Below are 20,378 nucleotides of genomic sequence, written 5' to 3'. Positions count from 1 at the left end.
CGTACCAAATAATATCCAAAAAAAATAAAAAAAATAAATAAATAAATAAATAAATATTCAAAAAATAAAAACGTGAGTGAGGGGGAGGTTATAAAAACGGATGGGTTGGTTTGTATAAAAGTGAGATCGGGATCATTTGACCCAATCCCAAGCCCAAGCCCAGGCTCTGTCTCTGTCTTATGATATAGGGTAGTCTCACTCCTATATATATAGGCTAGACTCACAAGGAGGGAGTGAGGAATGTGGGATAAGTCATACACTCTCCTCTCCTTCATTGCACACTAGGACTTGCTATTTGGAGCCTAGTTCCCCAGCTAGGAAAAGACTGTTTCAGGCTTTTCTGGAGCAAAATAGAACCAAACGATGGGCTGTAAAGCACAGCGCATCCCTCCTAGCGATACTCTCGTTTCGAGCTATCACACGGTCCATTCCACGACACGCTCTAAAAAATCTAGCAAAAAAACAAACAAAAAACTAGTCACAAGTCCTCCTAGAGCAGCTTTTTGACACCTTAGGGTATCAAAAGCACATGCACTTACGCTCTGGGCGGGTGCTAGAACACGAGCATATTGAGGGTGCCTCTGTTCATACGGACACCCATTACCCATCCACGATAGGCTCTAGACCCTCAGCGGGGACACAAGGTAGCACCACCCAAGACCCTAAAATAGCCGCTAGTGATTCCTCCTCCGACTCAGAAATCATGGAAACATACCCTACCCAAAACATTGAGAGAGAAGGCCATGCACCTCCCGAAGCTCCACAGCCTAGTACTAGTATGTTTAGCCGTTTCATGGAAACATTAGGTAGAGCTACTCGCTCGGAACCTGATGCAAATGAAGCACACAAAGGGGGTGGGGAAGTGGACTCTCCTTTCACATCGCACGTGGACCCTACACCCCCAAAGAGTGTCCATGTGGATATCCTGCCAACTTCTTACCAAGAAGGCCCTGTTGAGCTGCCTCCTTCAGAAGTTCCCTCTAGAGTACCGTTGGTGACAAGTAAAACCACGGGGAGCAACATTGCTTCTACCTCACAAGAAACCGTTAACACGTCGACTCTAGAAGGATTGTTCATTAATGATCATTGGACATACGACCTCCACACTGAGGTGTTGACGGATCTACACTCTGGCCACGCCTACCATGTAGGATGGATAGAGATTGTACAATCCACCTCTAGTGCCACGAGCATCAAAGATCAACAGAAAATGATCTGTAATGTTATCCATGGCGTTATTCAATCAGAAAGGCAAAACCGAGGGTTAAATATACTCTCAATTGGCCCCATGAGATTTCTAGATACGAACAAGGCTCAACAGCCTACTCTATCACAAATGGAGACTCCTCTAATGAGTCCCATGGACCCATCTTACGTCATTTCACCTGGGGTCTCTATGCAATCTGAGCCTCCGAGCGACAACTTTAGCTTCCCTAACTTGGCTCAACCCTCTATTAAGGAAAACACAGTGCTCACTCCAGGGATAAGCCTGACAGAGAATGTACCGATGACATCTAAGGTTAGCGCAGTGTCACTACCTAGTGTCGTAGTACCTAATATGGGGCCTCGACCGTATGTGCCTCTAGCCCCTTATGCACACATGGCCCCCACACCTCCAATTGTACCACTTGTTTATGCTCCTCGAGTGCCGCTCCATAGCCCTTATCCGAGTGGACCTATGCCCGGTTATGTTCCATATCCTGCATCATCCACACATATGCCAAGACCGGTACCCGTCCCTCTCCCACATATGATTCCAAGAGTACCTCCACCGGCCCTGCCTCCTCACATAGGTGACTTGGCAGCATTTGCTCAAACCATAGGTCGATCTATCGCGGAAAATATGCGTCATGCATCTGATAGAGAGCCTAGAAGTAAGGCAGTACAAATTGCCAAACTCACGCAAAAATTCAATGGGGACGAAGATGCTAGAAAACACATTGAAGTGTTTGAACAAGTATGTGATTCCTTAGGGGAACGCAACGAACTACATAAGTGCAATGGCTTAAGCTTTACATTAAGTGGGAAGGCTGGAGATTGGTATAGAACCCTAAAGGTGGACAAGAAAACAATCTACCCTACCCTTCGAAGGTTGTTTCTAAAGGAGTACATACGAGAAGGTGTGCTTTGGGGTGTAGCATCTTAGCTACAGAAGGCCGAACGTAAGGAAGGAGAGTCAGTAAGGGACTTCATTAGTCGTCTAAAGCACTTAAACTCTCGTTGCCCTGTAAATGAGCGCTTCAACAATAACCAACTGCTTGATCGATTCATTCGAGGGTTGAGGAATGAAGGAATCTATAATGGACTAGTGATTAGAGGTATCACAACCTGGGAAGATGTCACTGCCAATGCAATCCAATTAGAGGACAACTTGATGATAGTAGGCATGAGGGTGTCTACTGACACGAGATCCACTAGCTCACAAGCCATTGAGTATGAACCCATGACTGCAAAGCCCATTTCCAATGAGCCAAAGGTATTTGAAACATTCTTCACAGACCTCACCAAGGCAATCCAAGAGTCTCTTAAGGATAATCGACCCCCTCAAAATAGTCACATGTATCCAAGAAGGGAGCAACAATGGTGTTCCATTTGCTTAGGTCCACATAGCACTAGTGAGTGCCCTATGTTTAGAGTAAGATTTAATGGCACTTGCAACGCATGTGGTAGGTATGGTCACCAGGCTAAGGATTGTTTAATGATCAAACGTATGATGGAAAATAGACCACCTGTAGCCTAGACGGATGCGCCTCGAGCTCCTGTATTGATGCCTGCTCCACCTGTTGAGCAACTACGGCAACAGATGGAATCTAGATCTCAAAATGTTGTACAAGCTACACCGCTACCACCTCCTGTGCTAGGACCGCAGCCCCCGCATCCAAGAGTCGCCCCTATGAACCAAGTGGGTTGCGAGCCATCAAATGCTTATGCAGATGGCTGTGAGGAGGAAATAGACACTAGTGTTGCCTACGGACTTGATACATTGGAAGAGTGTCCTATATACTACATGGAAGATTGTTGGGTGCAAGTCAAGCCGGTTTATCAAGCTGCTGCTCTCGCATCCAAAGGTCAAAATATCAACACCCAGGCTAGGAGGCCACCTCTTCAATGCTACGAGTGTGGTGGACCACATCGGGCAGCAGAATGCCCTATTAGGCTGCAAAAGAATGTTGCACAGATGCAAATGAATCAAGGGAGCACGTCTGCAATGCCAATACTCACATGTAATCGTTGTGGTATAGATCACTTGATTGCCCAATGCCCCTATAACCCAAATGCGCCTAAAATCACACCCCTAAATTTGGTCAAAATTGCTAGTGTGACATCGCCAATACCACCCGTCGCAGCCGCTTATGCGATTACACGGTCCATGCTTCAAGGGCCAGGTCATATCCTCGAAGAGAGAGATACTGCGTCAGTTATCCAAGCAAAGAAAAAGAATACACGAAGGAAGAGGTCGCAGAATACGAGAAATTCTAAGCCAAGTTCCAAAACAAACATAGGAACAGGAGATGACCCCGTGTATATGAATGACCTCGAGGATGATTCAGATTCAATCGAGACATTGGAGACTAGAACCAATACCACAAAGGGAAAGACCGACAAAGAAAACCGTAACATGGAACCAAATGAAAACCGAATAAGAGAAAACCATAAAGAGCCTCTGAAAACACCACAAGTGTTTCCAAATCCAATCCAAGACCCCCAAGATAAACCGCAGGGGCAAAAAGGGAAGGATCGTAAAAAGAAGATTGGGACATACCCAAACCCAGTAGAGGAGATTGAGCAGGTGAAACATCTAAGAGGTTTAGTGGAGGAGACTCAAAGGAAACTAGAACCAAAACCCATGCATGTCAAAATTCATGACACAGTGTTTCCCACGCAAGTTCATCCACCCCACATGAACCATAGACCGTTAGCCATATCTAGTATCATCCAAGAAGGGAGTGAGGACGGGACATCAGAAAGTGAGCATACACCTTTCTTGTTGGAAAGGATGTTTAACGAAGGAATACCTGATGCCATTGAGGAATATGAGATTCCATCCTCACCAGTTCCTAGTCAAGGACCTACACCCTGCAAAATGCCAATGAATGTTGCCAAACTAGTGGACTTCATGTCTTCTGAGGTCCGAACCACGATCATAGCAAAGCTGTATGGAGATCCTGAGTTATTCTTTGCACTTCGAGCATTCCTTAACGGAGAGCCACAAATGGGATTACCGCAGTTCGTGCAAACAAATAGGCCTGACTCAATTATGATTGATGAAGAAAATCATGTGCAATCACTTGACTTAGATGGACACGAGTCTGTGATCGAGGTACCCATTAACGAATTAGGGCAGAATTTTGAAGGCGACGAGTCTAATGCGACCCTACCCATCACTACCAAGGGATTAACTATAAAGGGAATTCTTGATGGTGGTGCGGGAGTTAGCATCATTACAAAAGATTTTTGGGAATCCATGGAAAAACCCCGCCTCAGTGTTACTAACATTGTGGTAAAGATGGCAAATGGTACCATAGCCAAACCTATGGGGATGCTCAAGGATCTTAAGATCAAAGTTCTAGGACACAAGGTACAACATACGTTCATTGTAATGGATTTCTCTAAACACCTTATGTCATATGAAATGATTTTAGGACAACCATTCATGAGGGAAGCACAAATGGTTCATGATTGGTCTAAAAATCATGTCTATTTGCAATTCCAAGACTCTGTCCTTAGAGTGGATTTGGTGACTGGTAAGGTACACCCCTTAGGGAGTAAAACCATTATTGATCATCGCTCTGACACCACAGTTCACTCGGCCCCACTACAATATTGTTACACTTGTAAGAAGAATACAGACATTGGCCAAGATTCTCCTTACATGGATGTGTTACCGGGTATGACGGAATCAGACAACGTGGACTGGGTACACCTAGCTGCAACCATAGATACCTGGGGAAATAGAGGAACCACTTGGGTCACACCAGAGGGGGAAGAGGTACCACAAATTGCACCTCTAAACATGATAAGTGCCATACATGCATCTTCTAAGGGCAAGGCAATTGTAGACCAATCTGACAGTGACACCGATAGCTCAATAGAAGACTTTGACCAACACGACTCAGACACAGACTCCCAGAGTGAAACGGATTCTGAATCTCATGAATTAGAGAGTGGAGCAAGTTCAGAGTCAAAACATTCGGAAGGACCGAGCACATCAACCGATGATAGCTCCTCCGAGAGTGAAGAGGACACCAACGAGGACTCCTTTAGTGAGCCAGATCTAAATGCAAATCAAAAGCAGGTCTCAAATAAGAAAAAGAAAAACTTTAAGAGGCGTCGATATCGAGCCAATGTACGTGCTAGGATAAAAAAGAAGAGATCCTCAGCAGAATGGCTCAGTTATATAGGAGCATGTGATGCTCATCGAAAATTGGTAGACGATTGGGGTGAATATCTCCAAAATGTTATGTGGTGTAGACCACGACCCCATGACATAGCCCAATTAGAGATCATAGACAAGCCAAAGTTGAGCCGCACTGCAAGGAGGCGTCAAAACCAAGAGTTAGCTTGACAACACAAGAAAGCAGAAATAGAAGCACAGACCAAAGCACAACCAGAATCCACAGACTTGCATCCTGCACCAGAACATTTCAAATCTTACACCACAGGGGAAGCAAAGGTTGTGTACACAAAATCCCAAAGAATACCTATCGATGGGAATAATGGAATCTATGATGGTCCGGCAATAGTTAAAGAAATAGAATTAGCGGACCCCGATGGAGAATCAAAACCTGTTTTTATTGCCCTAGACCTCACAGAAGTTGAGGAGGCGGTCCTCAAAGAGCTTCTCAAGGAATTCAAGGACATATTCGCTTGGACATACCATGATATGAAAGGTGTTCCACCTTCTGTGGTCCAACATACAATCCCTATGATTAGCAGTGCGAAGCCCGTACAACAAAGACCCTACCTGATGAATCCTAAGTACGCAAAGGTCATTCAAGAATAACTAGAAAAGCTTATCAAATGTGGGTTCATATATCCTATTGAACACTCTGAATGGGTGTCTCCAATAGTTATCGTGCCAAAAAAGAATGGGAAACTCAGGGTGTGCGTGGACCTCAAAAACGTTAATGCAGCTACTAGAAGAGACTATTACCCCCTACCATATTCCGAACATGTACTCGAAAGAGTTGCAGGCAAGGAAGCTTATAGCTTTCTAGATGGATACTCAAGCTACAACCAAATCACGATAGCGCTAGAGGACCAAGCTAAAACTGCCTTCATCACAGAATTTGGCGTGTTTGCATTTCGTGTGATGGCTTTTGGGTTAACAAATGCCCCTGCTACATTCCAACGATCAATAAACACTGCTTTTAAAGAATATTTGAGAGAGTTTTGTGAAGCTTTCTTAGACAACCTTTGTGTTTACTCTTCTTGGAAAGAACATCTATCATGTTTGCAGAAGGTGTTTGAAAAGTGTAGGTTATATCGTATCTCATTGAACCCGTTCAAATGCCAATTTTGGGTCAAGCATGGAGTTATTTTAGGGCATATAGTATCTAAGAATGGTATCTCAACCGATGAGAGCAAAATTAAAGTGATTCTAGAGTTACCACCACCAACCAATTACAAGGGAGTTCAAAGGTTCATGGGACACGTGTGTTATTATCGACGGTTTATTTTATTTTTCGTTGAGATAGCACGTCCTTTGTACAAGCTTCTCATTGAATTTAAATGGACTGAAGAGTGTGACCAGGCCTATGAACAATTGAAGAAAACACTAGCAAGTGCTCCGATTTTAAGGACACCTAACTGGGATGTCATTTTCCATGTGCATATTGATGCATCAAACTTTGCTATTGGGTGTGTTCTCACTCAACCAGGAGAACATAAATTGGACTATCCCATTAGCTTTGCAAGCCGTCAATTGAACGATGCTGAAAGGAACTACACCACTACAGAACGAGAAGGTTTGGCAATGGTTTATGCAGTAAAGAAATTTCGCTACTACCTTCTAGCAAACAAGTTTGTATTTTATGTGGATCATCAAGCGTTGCTGTATCTGGTAAACAAGCCATGCTCCACAGGAAGAATCACACGATGGTTGTTAATTCTCCTGGAGTTTGATTTCACGATTGTAGTGAGACCCGGTAAAAGGCACATCATGGCTGATCATTTGTCTCGCATACCCAATGGTGAAGCCCCTACAGGAGTTGATGATGAATTACCCGATACTTCCCTATTCATAGTTGAGACTATGCCTGAATGGAGTGAGAACATTGTTAACTTTTTAGTTAATGGTTTTCCACCCTTGGAACTTCGTAAGGATATCGCTCGAAGGCTAGTAAAAGAATGTGAACCCTATTGTTTGATTGCCGGAACTCTGTATAGACTAGGCAAGGACGATATTCTTAGGCGTTGTGCCCGCGAGGATGAATATTTGTATATCTTGCAAGAAGCACATATGGGCATAGCAGGAGGACATTTTTCAGGAGACCTGACTGCTAGAAAGGTGCTGCAATCAGGCTATTGGTGGCCAACTCTATTTAAGGATGCATCACTTTTTACAAAAGGGTGTGATGAGTGCCAATGTTACAAGACCACACATCGCAAAGACAGAATGCCCTTACATCCTATTAAAGTAACCCAACCATTTGAAAAATGGGGCTTAGACTTTGTAGGTCCAATTAGTCCCGCAGCTCGCAACACTCAATCTCGATATATTCTAGTTGCTACGGACTATGTAACAAAGTGGGCTGAAGCTAAGGCTTCACAAAAAGCTGACGCGAGGACAACATCTAAGTTTCTTTTTGAGAACATTATCACAAGATTTGGTTGCCCTTTTGAAATTGTTAGTGATAATGGTACCCATTTTATAAATGAGGTAATAAGAGAGCTCACCACGACCTTTATGATATCCCACCATAAGTCTACACCTTATTACCCGCAAGCTAATGGACAAGCCGAGAGCACCAACAAGACTCTAATCTCTATTTTAACCAAGACGGTAGAAGCTCATCGCACTGATTGGGATTTGAAGTTGACATCTGCTCTATGGGCTTATCGTACTGCTTATAAAGTGGCTATTAATTGTACGCCATTCAAAATGGTATACGGCCAAGAAGCGGTTATGCCTTGGGAGTTTGTCATTCCTAGTCTTAGGGTAGCTTCGCAAGAAGGATGGAATGGTAACCCCTTAACCGAGCGTTTATATATCTTAGAAAAACTAGACGAAGAGAGACAGTTGGCTGTGCAAAATGCTCTTGTGGAAAAAGGATAGGAGAAAGAAGTGGTTTGATCGCCATGTGAAGGACAAGGACATCAAAGTTGGTGATAAAGTCCTTATGTATGGAGTACGTAAAGAGAAGAAAAAGTTGAAATATGTTGGTAAAGGACCATATAGAGTATGTGAAATTACCCCACAAGGCACCCTTCGTGTGGAAACTCTTGATGGAGTTGAAACCATTGGATTCCTCAATGGGAGTAAATTCAAAAGATATTATGATCCTTTAAGCCAAGAAGAACTACGGGCCATTCATCAAAAGAAGTCCGCCAAAGCACAAACCGAGCTAAAGAAGATACAACCTCAAGCTGAGGCTAAGGAGCGACAACAACTTATAAGACAAAAACGAGAAGCTAACCTTGGAGTCACAAATGCATTCCACGTGGAAATCGAAGAGGATTGGTGGGACTCTGACACACCTCTACCATACCCTATTGAGTTAAATAGTGCCTATGGAAAAGTGCTATATAACGCCTTATTGGACACGGGTGCTAAATATAATCTGCTATCCTATGGGGTTTGGTGTCAGTTAGGGAAGCCACCTCTATCTGAGAGTATTATCCAAGTCAAGGGTGTCAACAAGAAAAAAACTACGGTTTTTGGAATCTGGCACACTTCTGTCAGTTATGACAATGGAATTGTAGCTCAAGACTTTTTGGTCATGCCTACTGGAACTATGGAGGGTAATATAAACCTAGGACGCACGTGGATGATAGCCACCAAATGCACTATTGATTGGGGGACTGGGGTGTCACAACGCAAAAACCAACTCTTAGCCCTACCACTCAAGCCATAGTCCCTGAGATATTGCCTAAGGAAATAAAACCCAAGACATTGCATGTCCAGGAGGTTGAACCATACGTCCCCATAGCCCAACTCTCTAGATCTTCAACTGATGTAGTTGAAAGAAAGCTTGAGACACACAAGAACCATCCTAATATAACAAAGAAAGCATACAAGTGGGTCCCTAAAGCTTCTTTAGTAACCATGGTTGATGCTAAAAAACAAAAGCCTCGTAAGAAACGTCCCACTCGCTCCAAGAAATGTAAGAAAACGTGGCGCTAGATTCCTAAACGACTATTAAAAGCCCAAGGATACTATAAAGGAAATGATCAAATCTGGGTGCCCAAACGTGAATTGTACTCTTACATGTCACCTCACCCATGTAAACCAAATCCTATGGCTCCAAAACAAATTGAAAATCGTGGAAAGGAAAAAATCATGGAATGCGACACACCTGCTCCAGAGCTAGTTTGGGTACCAAAGAAAAAACGATTTGTTCCACCTAGCTCAAGAACAAAAAAAGCAAATGAAGCTCCTTGCTCTTCATGTAGTTCCTATATGGAAATAGAAGCTTCGACACAACCTCCACCTACCATTGTACATATCCATACAAGCAAGAAAGAGTTTGCACCTCCCGTTGTAGATTCACCACCTCCAACAATGTTGCAAATAAAATCATGGGAGAGTACCTTACCACCCTTGCAACTAGATGAAACACATAGGGTGATCGAAAACTATTGGTTAAAGCCTTTACCCATAACAACTTAGAACAATTGGTTTCAAAAGGTGACGACATCATTCCAAAAAGTATGATCTACCCAAGGAAGGGGGGAGTGTTTGCTGACATCCATCATTCACTTGCTTCCCTCTCAATCTTCCTCCCTGACCTCTCCATCTCCAATCTTAGGGAATGTATATATAAAGCCTTATACTCACAAAAACAAGATTAAAAAAGTAAAAGAGCAAGAGCCATAACACAAAATAATAAAAACAAATTATGCACAAGAACACGACCCTTGTAATATTTGCACTCTAACCATCATCTATTTGCGTGTACAGATATGGCTAGTACGCTAGAGTCATCCACTCCTGCCTTGGGTGAGAGGTACCCTCGTTACTTTTCACAAATGTTTCACATGGTCTTTCCAGTGCTTGCATGTGAATGGGATTTGATAGGTACGCTAGCATGTGAGAGGAATTTTGAGGAGTTAGAATGGCTGATACATCTCTTGACCACGTCTGATCCATACTTAGTAGAGAGCGTTTCTCCCATTGCACAAGCCTACCCTTTTGACCAAGATGACTATAGGCGTCTAGTGACCTTCTTAGTAAACATGGGCACCTATGATGAAGAAGAAAATTTACATGACTACACGGATGGCACATATGGTCTCATAGATGATGACTTTGTTTATCTTGACGACGAGGATAGGGGTTTAGCTTTAGGGTTTCCCCCCAACCTCTACAATATCCTATTCCCTTGACTCTTTAGGGGGAGTGCAAATAATTAGGTTAGGGTTCCTTATGTTTTTTGTTGTGTTCAATAAGTGTTGGTACCTTTTCCGACTAATGTGCCTCCTGGAGGTATTCCTTTTGTTTCCTAGTGTGTACAAGAGCGTGTTGCTATTGATAGGATTTGGACCTTCATGGAACCTTTCTCTCGTTCACACTTCAAATCAAGCGCGACCATCAACACAAACAGGCGTTTTATGTCCATTAACATTGCCCTTATCTTTTTGCATCCATGTTTGTCTGCTTTGATTGTGATTGGTAGCATAATATTCAGTGCATTTGCTTAGTATCAAACATTTAATTCAATGTAATGTTTTGTCATAATCACTTGTCTAGGTTTAAAATCAAGCAGTCCGACTAAGCTAGTTTGACCAAGCTAGGTATTAGAAATCTTCTCTTAATACCATGGGGAATGCCTTCCTAATACGCAATGGTTACTTAGGTTCTTAACCCGATTTAGGCAGCATTGTGTGAAATGTACTAGGGCTTTCTAGTGGGCTTAACCCTATTGACCTTTAGCTTAAGTATTATAAAGGGAGTTTACTAATGTGATGAGCCTGGGGAGGGTAACAGTGTTATATGACCCCCCAAAGTTACAAAATTAAAATGCTGAAAATGAACAAACAAAAAATCAAAGTGCCACAATGTAAAACTTTAAGCTGGAAGAGAAATCCCTGCTTAAATTGGTACATCACTCACATGTATCGCCTATGGTACTAGAGCCCTAGAGGTTCCCAGTGTGGGCGCTTTTCCTTGAAAAGCAAAAAACCCAAGGCATACAAAATAAGCACACACATCAAAATTGAATCAATGTGAAAAGACTTTGGGGGGTCAAAGAAAAGGTAATCAGTCAGGCAATGATTTCATGAGAAATTCCTGTTATCGTAGCTTAACTACAAGGTCTTCTAGGTATAGCCTCTAGTCAGCCCTCGAACATCTAATACTTGGCTCTCGCGATTAAACAACTTAATTGACCAGAAAAAAATTGAGAAGTTACCCATGGTATTAATAGTCGAGCTCTAGTGCCTTTTGATCGTTAAATTAGCGACCCCGTACTTGTTTAATTTTTTACCTTTACATCTGTTTATGCATTTGATTGTATTGCAATTTAATGTTTATTGCTGACAAATTGTCTAAAATTCTGTTACCAATCAATTTGTCTGTCTATGGCATATGATTTTTAATTGTATATGAGAATGCAATTACTGTGGCAATGTTGTTTGATTTTGCAGTGATTGAAGAAGGCTACGCACATCCATGTCGACTACTCTTCCATCTCGACGAACGAGCTTCAACTGGATAGCTTCCGAGGACGGAATCTACATCAGGAAGGGGGGCATGTTAACCCTCACGGCACACAGACACCCTATGATCTATAAACGTTGTATTATTTAGAGTCAGGTACCGGGCTTGTCGGACCAATAGGAACAGGGTAAGGGTGATCGCTGATGACAAGCGCACTCTAACTGGAATATTCAAGGAGTTAGTTGGCTAAGTATTTGGCACCCAAGTGTGAATGGGGTGAGCTCATATAAAAGCCACTAAACCTAATTTTTACTCATTCTCTCATTGTGCAATAGAAGCCGCTCTTGCTCCATCTCCACCTTCTCCTTCACCATCTCCTTGTGTGTGTGTGTGTGTACGTGTGAGAGAGAGTGTGAGAGTGTGTGTGTGATGGAGCATTGCGGCAGCACGACGGCAGCGAGGCGGTTGAGCGCGGCGTAGCGGCGTCTCCCTCTTCTTCGCGGCACGGGAATCCTTCATTCGCAACTACGCAGGAAGGTGAGTGACACACCATTCTTCCTTGTGAGCTTGTCTATTGTATGACTGTGTGCTAGGAGCCTTTGTGGCTCGCACACGGCGCGTAGCAAGTCCCTAGCCGTGACATTCACATAATAATCTGTTGTTGCTTCCTTGTCCATCCAGAAAGCTTCAAGACTAACAAATCAATCTTGAAAAACTTCATGTTGAGTGGCATTGATGCACCACATAACCTTTAAAGAACCTAGTTGTGCATGCACTTACAGCACTATCTCTTCACCATCAACCAGAAAACTGATGCTAAATGCCTAACTTCTCCACTAATGCATGCACTAGCTTGCTTCCAAAAACCTGACCTCAATAAAAAATGAGCACCTAAGGCACTCCCAAATGGAAACAAATGTATTAAAAGACAAACTAAGCCATAACATGCGCATTCACCTCCTGAACTGCCCTAGCCTCAACCCACTTGGTGAGGTAGTCAATGGCTACCACAATGTATTTCTTACCGCTTGCCGATTTAGGGATTGGACTAATAGCATACAGACCCCACTTCTCAAAATCACTTTGAGCGATGATTCCCCCCTGTGACTCGGCTACTAGTCATCTTTCACCCATGGTCTTTCAGTCGTGGCAGGTCTTGCACCACTAATGCACAACATGTACTATAGAAGGCCACTCAAACCCTTCTCTTAGAACTCAAAACAATACCTAGTCTTTACCATGGTTTCCTCTTTCTTTGTGGCATTGCTCCAGTACTAAGCCAATCTCGCTTGTGTAGAGCACTGTTCTTAGCACTCCATCCCAAACATAATTCATCAGGTCTTCATCTACCAATGTGAATTTGTGGGTCTTCTACACAAACCTCCTCCTTTGTAGCTTGGATAGACACTGTGGACATTTCCTTGTACTTAAAATTTTCTCCATCTCCTTCAAGGTCTCTCTACCTACATAAGTGGATGGGGTCACATATAAGCTTGCAACATGCACATGTACCTTACTGCTTGCTTGAACTCAACCACTTCAAAGAAATCTTGTTAATAGCAAAGAACCAACACCTTAAGTAATCCCTCTTTACCTTCCATTGACCTAAGAGTTTCTTGACGACCAGCAATGCATCACCTTTCACCACCAGCTTCAAAATGCTAAACCCATTGCATTGCTTCAAACCCAAATGAAGAGTGAGGTATTCCGCTCATTGTTGGTGTGGACATCTTCCAAGTCATAAGCCTTTGAGAAAATCACTTTACCCTGCAGATTCTATAACACCATACCACCCCCTGCTTTATGCACTACCCTCCTATATGCACCATCAAACCACATGGTGAAAGCCCCTTCTAAGTCTAGCTCCTCTTTGGCTTCATCTTGCACCGCCCTTGGATAAACTGGCAAGTCAAAACCCTTGTTGACCAAAATATATGCCAAGTAGAACCAACTAGTATGGTCAATCTTAAACTTTAACTTGAAATCCTATAGCTCTAGCAGCCACTTCATAATTTATTCCCTGGATTCAAATGTAGCACCACTTTTGGCAACAAATGGTTAGATGTCAACACATAAACCTTACGCACAGTGAGATGCATTTTAAACTTCTTGCATGCAAAAACTAATGCCATCACCCATTGCTACCTTCAGTGTAGGTAGTCTCACTGAGCCTTATCACCCTACTCTCAAAGTAGTTGGGCTTGTTGCTTCTCCCTATCTTTTGATTGCAGCGACACTGTTTAGATAGCAATAGTACCCACCATCATGGACACATAGAAAATGTCTTCACGGTTGGGAGGACACAGTGTCAAAAATTGACACAAGATCTCTTTCACCCTATCAAAGGCCTCTTGAGCTTCCTCATCCAGTTGAAATCCATGAACTTGCATTAGAACTTATTGAGCCCTCTTTTGAAGAGGATACACATACTACGATAGCATCAAAAAAACCCACAACAGATACTTTAGCTTATAAAAAAATGAAGCCAAACCTGGAGCACTTGAGAGACGCTCCATCAACACTAAAGCTTTGACCTTCTCCAAAACACATGACCTAATAGCTGTGCTTGAAGTTGCACTAACCTGCACTTCTTGGGGTTCAACTGACCACCTTCTTCGTCAAGCCTTTGAAAACATAATTGTAGCTTCGACAGGTCCTTCAGTCTAGAGCTATAGCAACCAATAATATCCATAAACACCCCGATAAACCTGCCCAATTATGGCCCAGATACCTTGTTCATCCATTCTTTGAAGGTAGCATATGCATTCAGCAATCCAAATGAAATCAACAGGTGCTCCACTCTAGAGCTATAGAAATTGATAACACCCATAAACCTATCCAAATACGCAAATACCCTATTTATCCAGTCTTGGAATGTAGCATATGCATTCATCAATCCAAATGGCATTTTGGGGTAGGCAAAATATCCCCATGGACAAATAAATTTTTTCTTCTGTTGGTCTTCAAATGCAATAACTATCTAGAAGTACCCCAAAGACCCATTCATAATTGAATACCTTTCATAATCGGCTACTCGCTTTAAGATCTCATATTGGAATGGTAGAGGGTAGTGATTCTACTTGGTAGCTGCATTCAAGGGCTTGTAATAGTTGACATACACCCTCCACTTCCTATCCTTCTTTGGAGTGATGACCACCGGTGAAACCCATTGTGACTCTTTCACAGGGTAGATAATACCTGCATCTAATAACTTGTTTATCTTCTGCCAAAGCCATTCCTTTTGAGTCTCCCCTAGCCTCCTTAGATTTTGTGCCTTTGGTTTGTACCCCTCCTTGAGTACAATCTTGTGCTCCACACCTTTTTCCCCTCCTAGATTATTGGGGTGGTCACTATGTATAAATTGTGTATATCACATGCATTCAAGCATTATTTTTAAAACTCCTTCTTTGTGAATATTTGAGAAGTAAGATTCACCCTTTTTCTATTCACTTTGTAAATATTTTTTCCAATTCCATTTTATACCCTTTTTTATGTGAAAATGTGATAAAAAGTAAAATTTAATAATCCCTGATGCTGCACTCACGTGATAGTCACATAACTATTATGTGACCCCCCGAGTCTAGATCCTTGTACTCCGTTGCAAATAGATTTGGTTAAGAGGCACATAATTCAACATAGATCTCCTTCTCTTGATTGGTGAGATCCTCGCTCAACATACTGGGTACTTTCTCCACACCTATGCCATGAACATGCGGTTGCACCTCCTATTTTGCATGAGAACTCTCTATGGTGACACCAAAAAAATCAACATCAATATTCAACATGGCATTATCACTCTCCTCCTCCTTGGTATCAATGTAGCCCTCATTATAGGCCATCTCAGTCTTGTACTCATAGCTCGTTGTCATATCATATTTGTCTTTTGCTACCATAGGATGGAAATTGTTCTCTTTGGTCTTCAAATCCAAAAATATTTGTCTACCTTTCTCTTTGTCAGGCAAGGTAAACACCCCACTCTCCCAGTACTTCTGGCACTGATTGCTAAAAGCCATGGCCTCCCCAAGATGATAGGGTAAGCATTGTCACACACCTGCTTTCATCACAAAGAAATCGATTCGGCACTCAATTCCCATCACCTTAACTTTCAAGTGGAGAACCACACCCAAGCAGCTATCTTTAGCATGATTCATGTGCACATTTTATTTGGCTACTACCTTAACACTCGTTTGCCTCATAGTTTCTTTTGTCATGATGCATCCCTGTGCTCCACTATCTATGTAAGCATGTACTTGCATCCTCTTCTCAATGAAAACATTCACAAGAGGAAGGACATTCACTGGACTCCCCACCCTTAGGGCCATATTTTGTATAGCATACATATTGCACTTAGCTCTTGATAGCCTTGTGCTAACAATTGTAGACCACTACCTCCTCATCTTTGAATTCAAAGACAACGGCTATCCAAAGGTAATGTTAGACTTTTGAATTTGCACATAACTTAATTGGTTATACACGGGGTAACCACGTCATAGTTGAAAGTCCGTCTGTTTGATCTTGTAGTGCCTTCTCCTCTTGCTAGTTTTCAGCTACTCTCTACCTTTGTAAACTTTCTCTTTGCCCTTGCAAGCTCTGGTCTCCCACTCAATCTCCATTTCCCTTTTAGATCTTTCCCTTTTGTTATCTAGAACCTCCCAATCCAGTTTGTCTATTCCAATGTTTTTGACTCTAGGAGCTTTACCACAATCTTGCCAAAGCTGGTGGCACTGGATTCTCAACTTCATGCTCTCTTTGTCCATTGAACTTCCCTTGACCTCTACCTCTACCAAGTAGTGGGTAAATACCTCCTTGTTCTCTAGGTGTATGTGGGCGATCCGATGCATAATGACCTTCTTCTCCACAGTTATAACACTTTCCAAAAAATGGCCTCGTCCTGCCTCTTAACTGTCCTCTAATCCATCATACTTAGTCTCAAGTCCTCCATCTTCTCAGATAGATCCTATATTGTTGCACCTAATTTTGTGGAGCAATTGCTATATCTCAATTTCCATGATTCTTTCCTTGAACAACCTCATGAGGCTTTGCAAGTCCGTAGGAGCCACCATCTTGCAGACCATTGCACTCTGTTCCTCTTTTGAATCTTCTTACTCTTTGCCCGTGCAATTTCCACTACACCATTGTAATTTTTTGGACTTTCAAAGTTGATCTTTTCCCAGATGCTAGCGTGCAAGCACACCATGAACGTACTTAGTTTGAAATAGTTGCCATTATCTAGGCACATGGTTGTCGCTAATTCTACCCAACATGCTTCAAAAAAATCTAAAAACAAATTGAAATCCTCACTTACTAGAGAGCTTTAAGCTTCACATCCATCTTGATCAAAGATGCTTCCCTGTAGAGATCATGCAAAAACCATGCCTAGAGAGTTGGCCAAGCATGCCTTGGATCACCTTCCAATGCTTCATACCACACCTTAGTTTTATCATGCATCACCAAAATGGAAATTTTTGCATCTTTTTATCCTCATTTTGCATACATAGTGATAGCATATACAGCTCAAAATCTGCAATCCACTCATCTAGATTCTCTTCATCTAAGAAAGTTGGTCCATACCTTCTAGTTTCCATGCCTTCCGATGCAAAAATATGTGCTTCTTTCCCAAAGTAAGAGCAATTAGTGCACTCCTTAGTGGGGGCACCAAAAGATGGAGAGAAGGAAGGGGGGAACACACCCAGCATGTACACAAATCCTCTCTATAGCGCAAAGTATTCACATCACCCACAAAACTCTATCTACACACTTCTCAACACACCCATTTGGCAAGACATCCATTAAACACACATGCATTGTAACAGCTCGTACCATTTCTTTCAACACACAACACCTCTATCTCACTCTCTTTGCAAACCACCATCAATTTGAGGGAGACACACACACAGACACACACACACACACACACACATTGCCGACACAGTGTACAAAATCACAAGGGTAGGAGAAAAGAGAGGGGGGAAGAGGAATACAACACCGGAGGGGGGGATGACTTAATCTTACTTAGCAGAACACACTTACATCAACATCAGAGGGGGATGGCCCCTAGGTCTCCTTGCTTAGCTCTTAGAGGACTCCACAATGCAAAAAGGCACCAAAATGATCAAAAATGTTTGTTTTATAGGAGTTTATATCCATTTTTAGCAACTCAATGAGCTCCAAACACATGTCCACTCACTTTAGCAATTTTTCATGAGAATTTCCCTCTTTGTAGACTGTGTCAACTTCTCTCTCTTTCTCTCTAAATTTCTTGAGTCGAGGGGCGCTAGGGCTAGTGCTAGTGCTCCGTAGTTATCCTCGATAAAAAGGGCCTCTTAAGGGACTGGGAACGAGCCCTCATGGGCAACTGCCATGTTAGCACATTGCATGGCCATTTGACAGCCAAAACCAACACCACATTTCCATCGACAGGTAGCACCACAATGCCAATCACCACCATAGGAGCACCAAAGGCGTGGAGCACTGCCAAACAACAGCAATGCCAAGCACATGGACAGGATGACAGAGTCCATAGCCTTGAGCTCCAAGAGTCCACGCCCACTTGTGATTCCATTGAGATATCCACATTGCATTATATATAACATGGGTATACTACCTGTGAAAGCTCATGTGGGATATACGATATGATATGTTGCAGTTGCTCATGAATTTCCTCTTGAGGCACCCCTCAAAAAAATTGAAAGTCAATCCAAAACAACTCCTTATGGGCTATCTTGAAAACCCTCCAACTTTTTTCTCACATGTTCTGTGGGAACACATTAAAATCCCATTGAAAGCCCTAGTTTTGGCTCCAACTCCATACCATTGCTTTGCATTTTGGCTTCATCATGACCTGGAACGGTGAGCCCAAATTGAGTATGGAATCATCCGATGCTGGCTCTTTGTGGCAATCGCATCAAACTTCGACCGGCTATATCTCACTAACCGCAACTCTGATTGATGCATCATCAACTCCAACCAGCTCCCCATGCTGCATACTACCCTCAAGAATCTTCGCAAGGCTAGGAAAACTCTAGATGGCGTACCTACCAAGACGATCAACTTGCCCCACAATTGGTCCCGTTGAAAAATTTGATCGCCCATAACTTGGCCATTCGAGCTCTGATTGATGATCGAAGAGGAGTGACATGCTCCATAGATTAAGCACTTCAATCCTATCCATTGTCATCATCTTTGACCAGCAGTGTGAACTTACCCTATCCGTCAGGGATCTACAAATCACTCCAACTTTGAACTTTGATATCTTTCGCACCGTTGTTCCATTTGAGAAGCGGTTTGGATCGGCTCATAGAGCATCTTGAGCACCACATTCCAAGGTACAATCTTAGCACTTTGCTTGCACTTGTTCCTGTGTATTGGTTTGCTCCAAGCCGCTTTTCAAATTGGTAGAGTACTTTTCCCTTCAAACTGATCACCAACTTCTAGAATCCGTAGTTCTGGCTATCTGTACAAAACTCTGACTCTGCAATCCTCAAATCAGTAATTTTCACTTACTATTGTAGATAAAGACATGACCCTTATATGAGTTCCAAGCCCTTATCTGATAAGACAGGTGGAATGCTAGGATCACATGAAAGACTTTTGGACCAACTCGTGGTATCACATACTTGTTCTTGACTACTACCTGATTTAGTCCACAATAATCAATACAAAGACGTAGGGTGCCATCCTTCTTTTGATTAAAAACAACAAGAGTAATCCATGGAGATATACTGGATCAAAGTAGGCCTTGTTCAAGAAGTTAAGTTGCTCTTTGAGTTCCTCAGGTGGCGCAGGCACTGACATCTTGTATGGTCTATGAGAAACTGGTTGAGCTCCTAGGATAAGCTCTATTGCATGATCAACTTTACACTTGGGTGGTAACAGTGAAAGTTCCTCAAGAAACACATCATCAAATTCTATTAACCACTCAAATTTAGGTGTTTCTGACTTCTTCTATGCTGGGTTAAGCTTTATTCCATAAATCATCTCATTCTTTCTATAGATCCTCATTGGTTTAGTGAAATTTATAAGCTCAATCTTAGGTTGTCCTTGCTTCCCAATAACGGTAACCCTAGAGTTATGCTTTTTACAAAAGTCAATGAAGCAGTTTTACAATGTAAGTGAGCATCATTGGCCATAAGCCAATCCATCCCTAAAATCCACTCATAGACTCCTATGGATAAGACTCTAAAATGAGCTAAAGTGTTGTGGCCATCCAAAACAAGGTTCAAGTTACCCTCTGAAGAAGAAGATTCAACTTCCCTACCCATAGCTAATTTTATAATGAGGTCAATATCAGGATGTTTAGGCAGAATGAGATTTCTAATACATCTAGGAGAGATGAAAGAATGTGTATTCCCAGAATCAATCAATAAGATAAAGTGTATACCTTGATACTTTGTTGGGGTCTCAATTAATGAAAATTTTCAATCATTCCTTGACATTCAATTGTAGCATGAACATATGCATTCACTTGATTCCCTTTTCCTCTAGCACCTTGAGCTCTATTGGCTTGGGTCTCCCTTGCGGTCGTTAATTTCCTCCTCCTCTTGGACAAGATTGATGA

The sequence above is a fragment of the Adiantum capillus-veneris genome, chromosome 2 (assembly GCF_014529385.1).
Source record: "Adiantum capillus-veneris isolate H3 chromosome 2, ASM1452938v2, whole genome shotgun sequence".
Lineage (NCBI taxonomy): Eukaryota > Viridiplantae > Streptophyta > Polypodiopsida > Polypodiales > Pteridaceae > Adiantum > Adiantum capillus-veneris.
The sequence above is the reverse complement of the archived record's forward strand: the minus strand, read 5'-3'. Positions refer to the sequence as shown.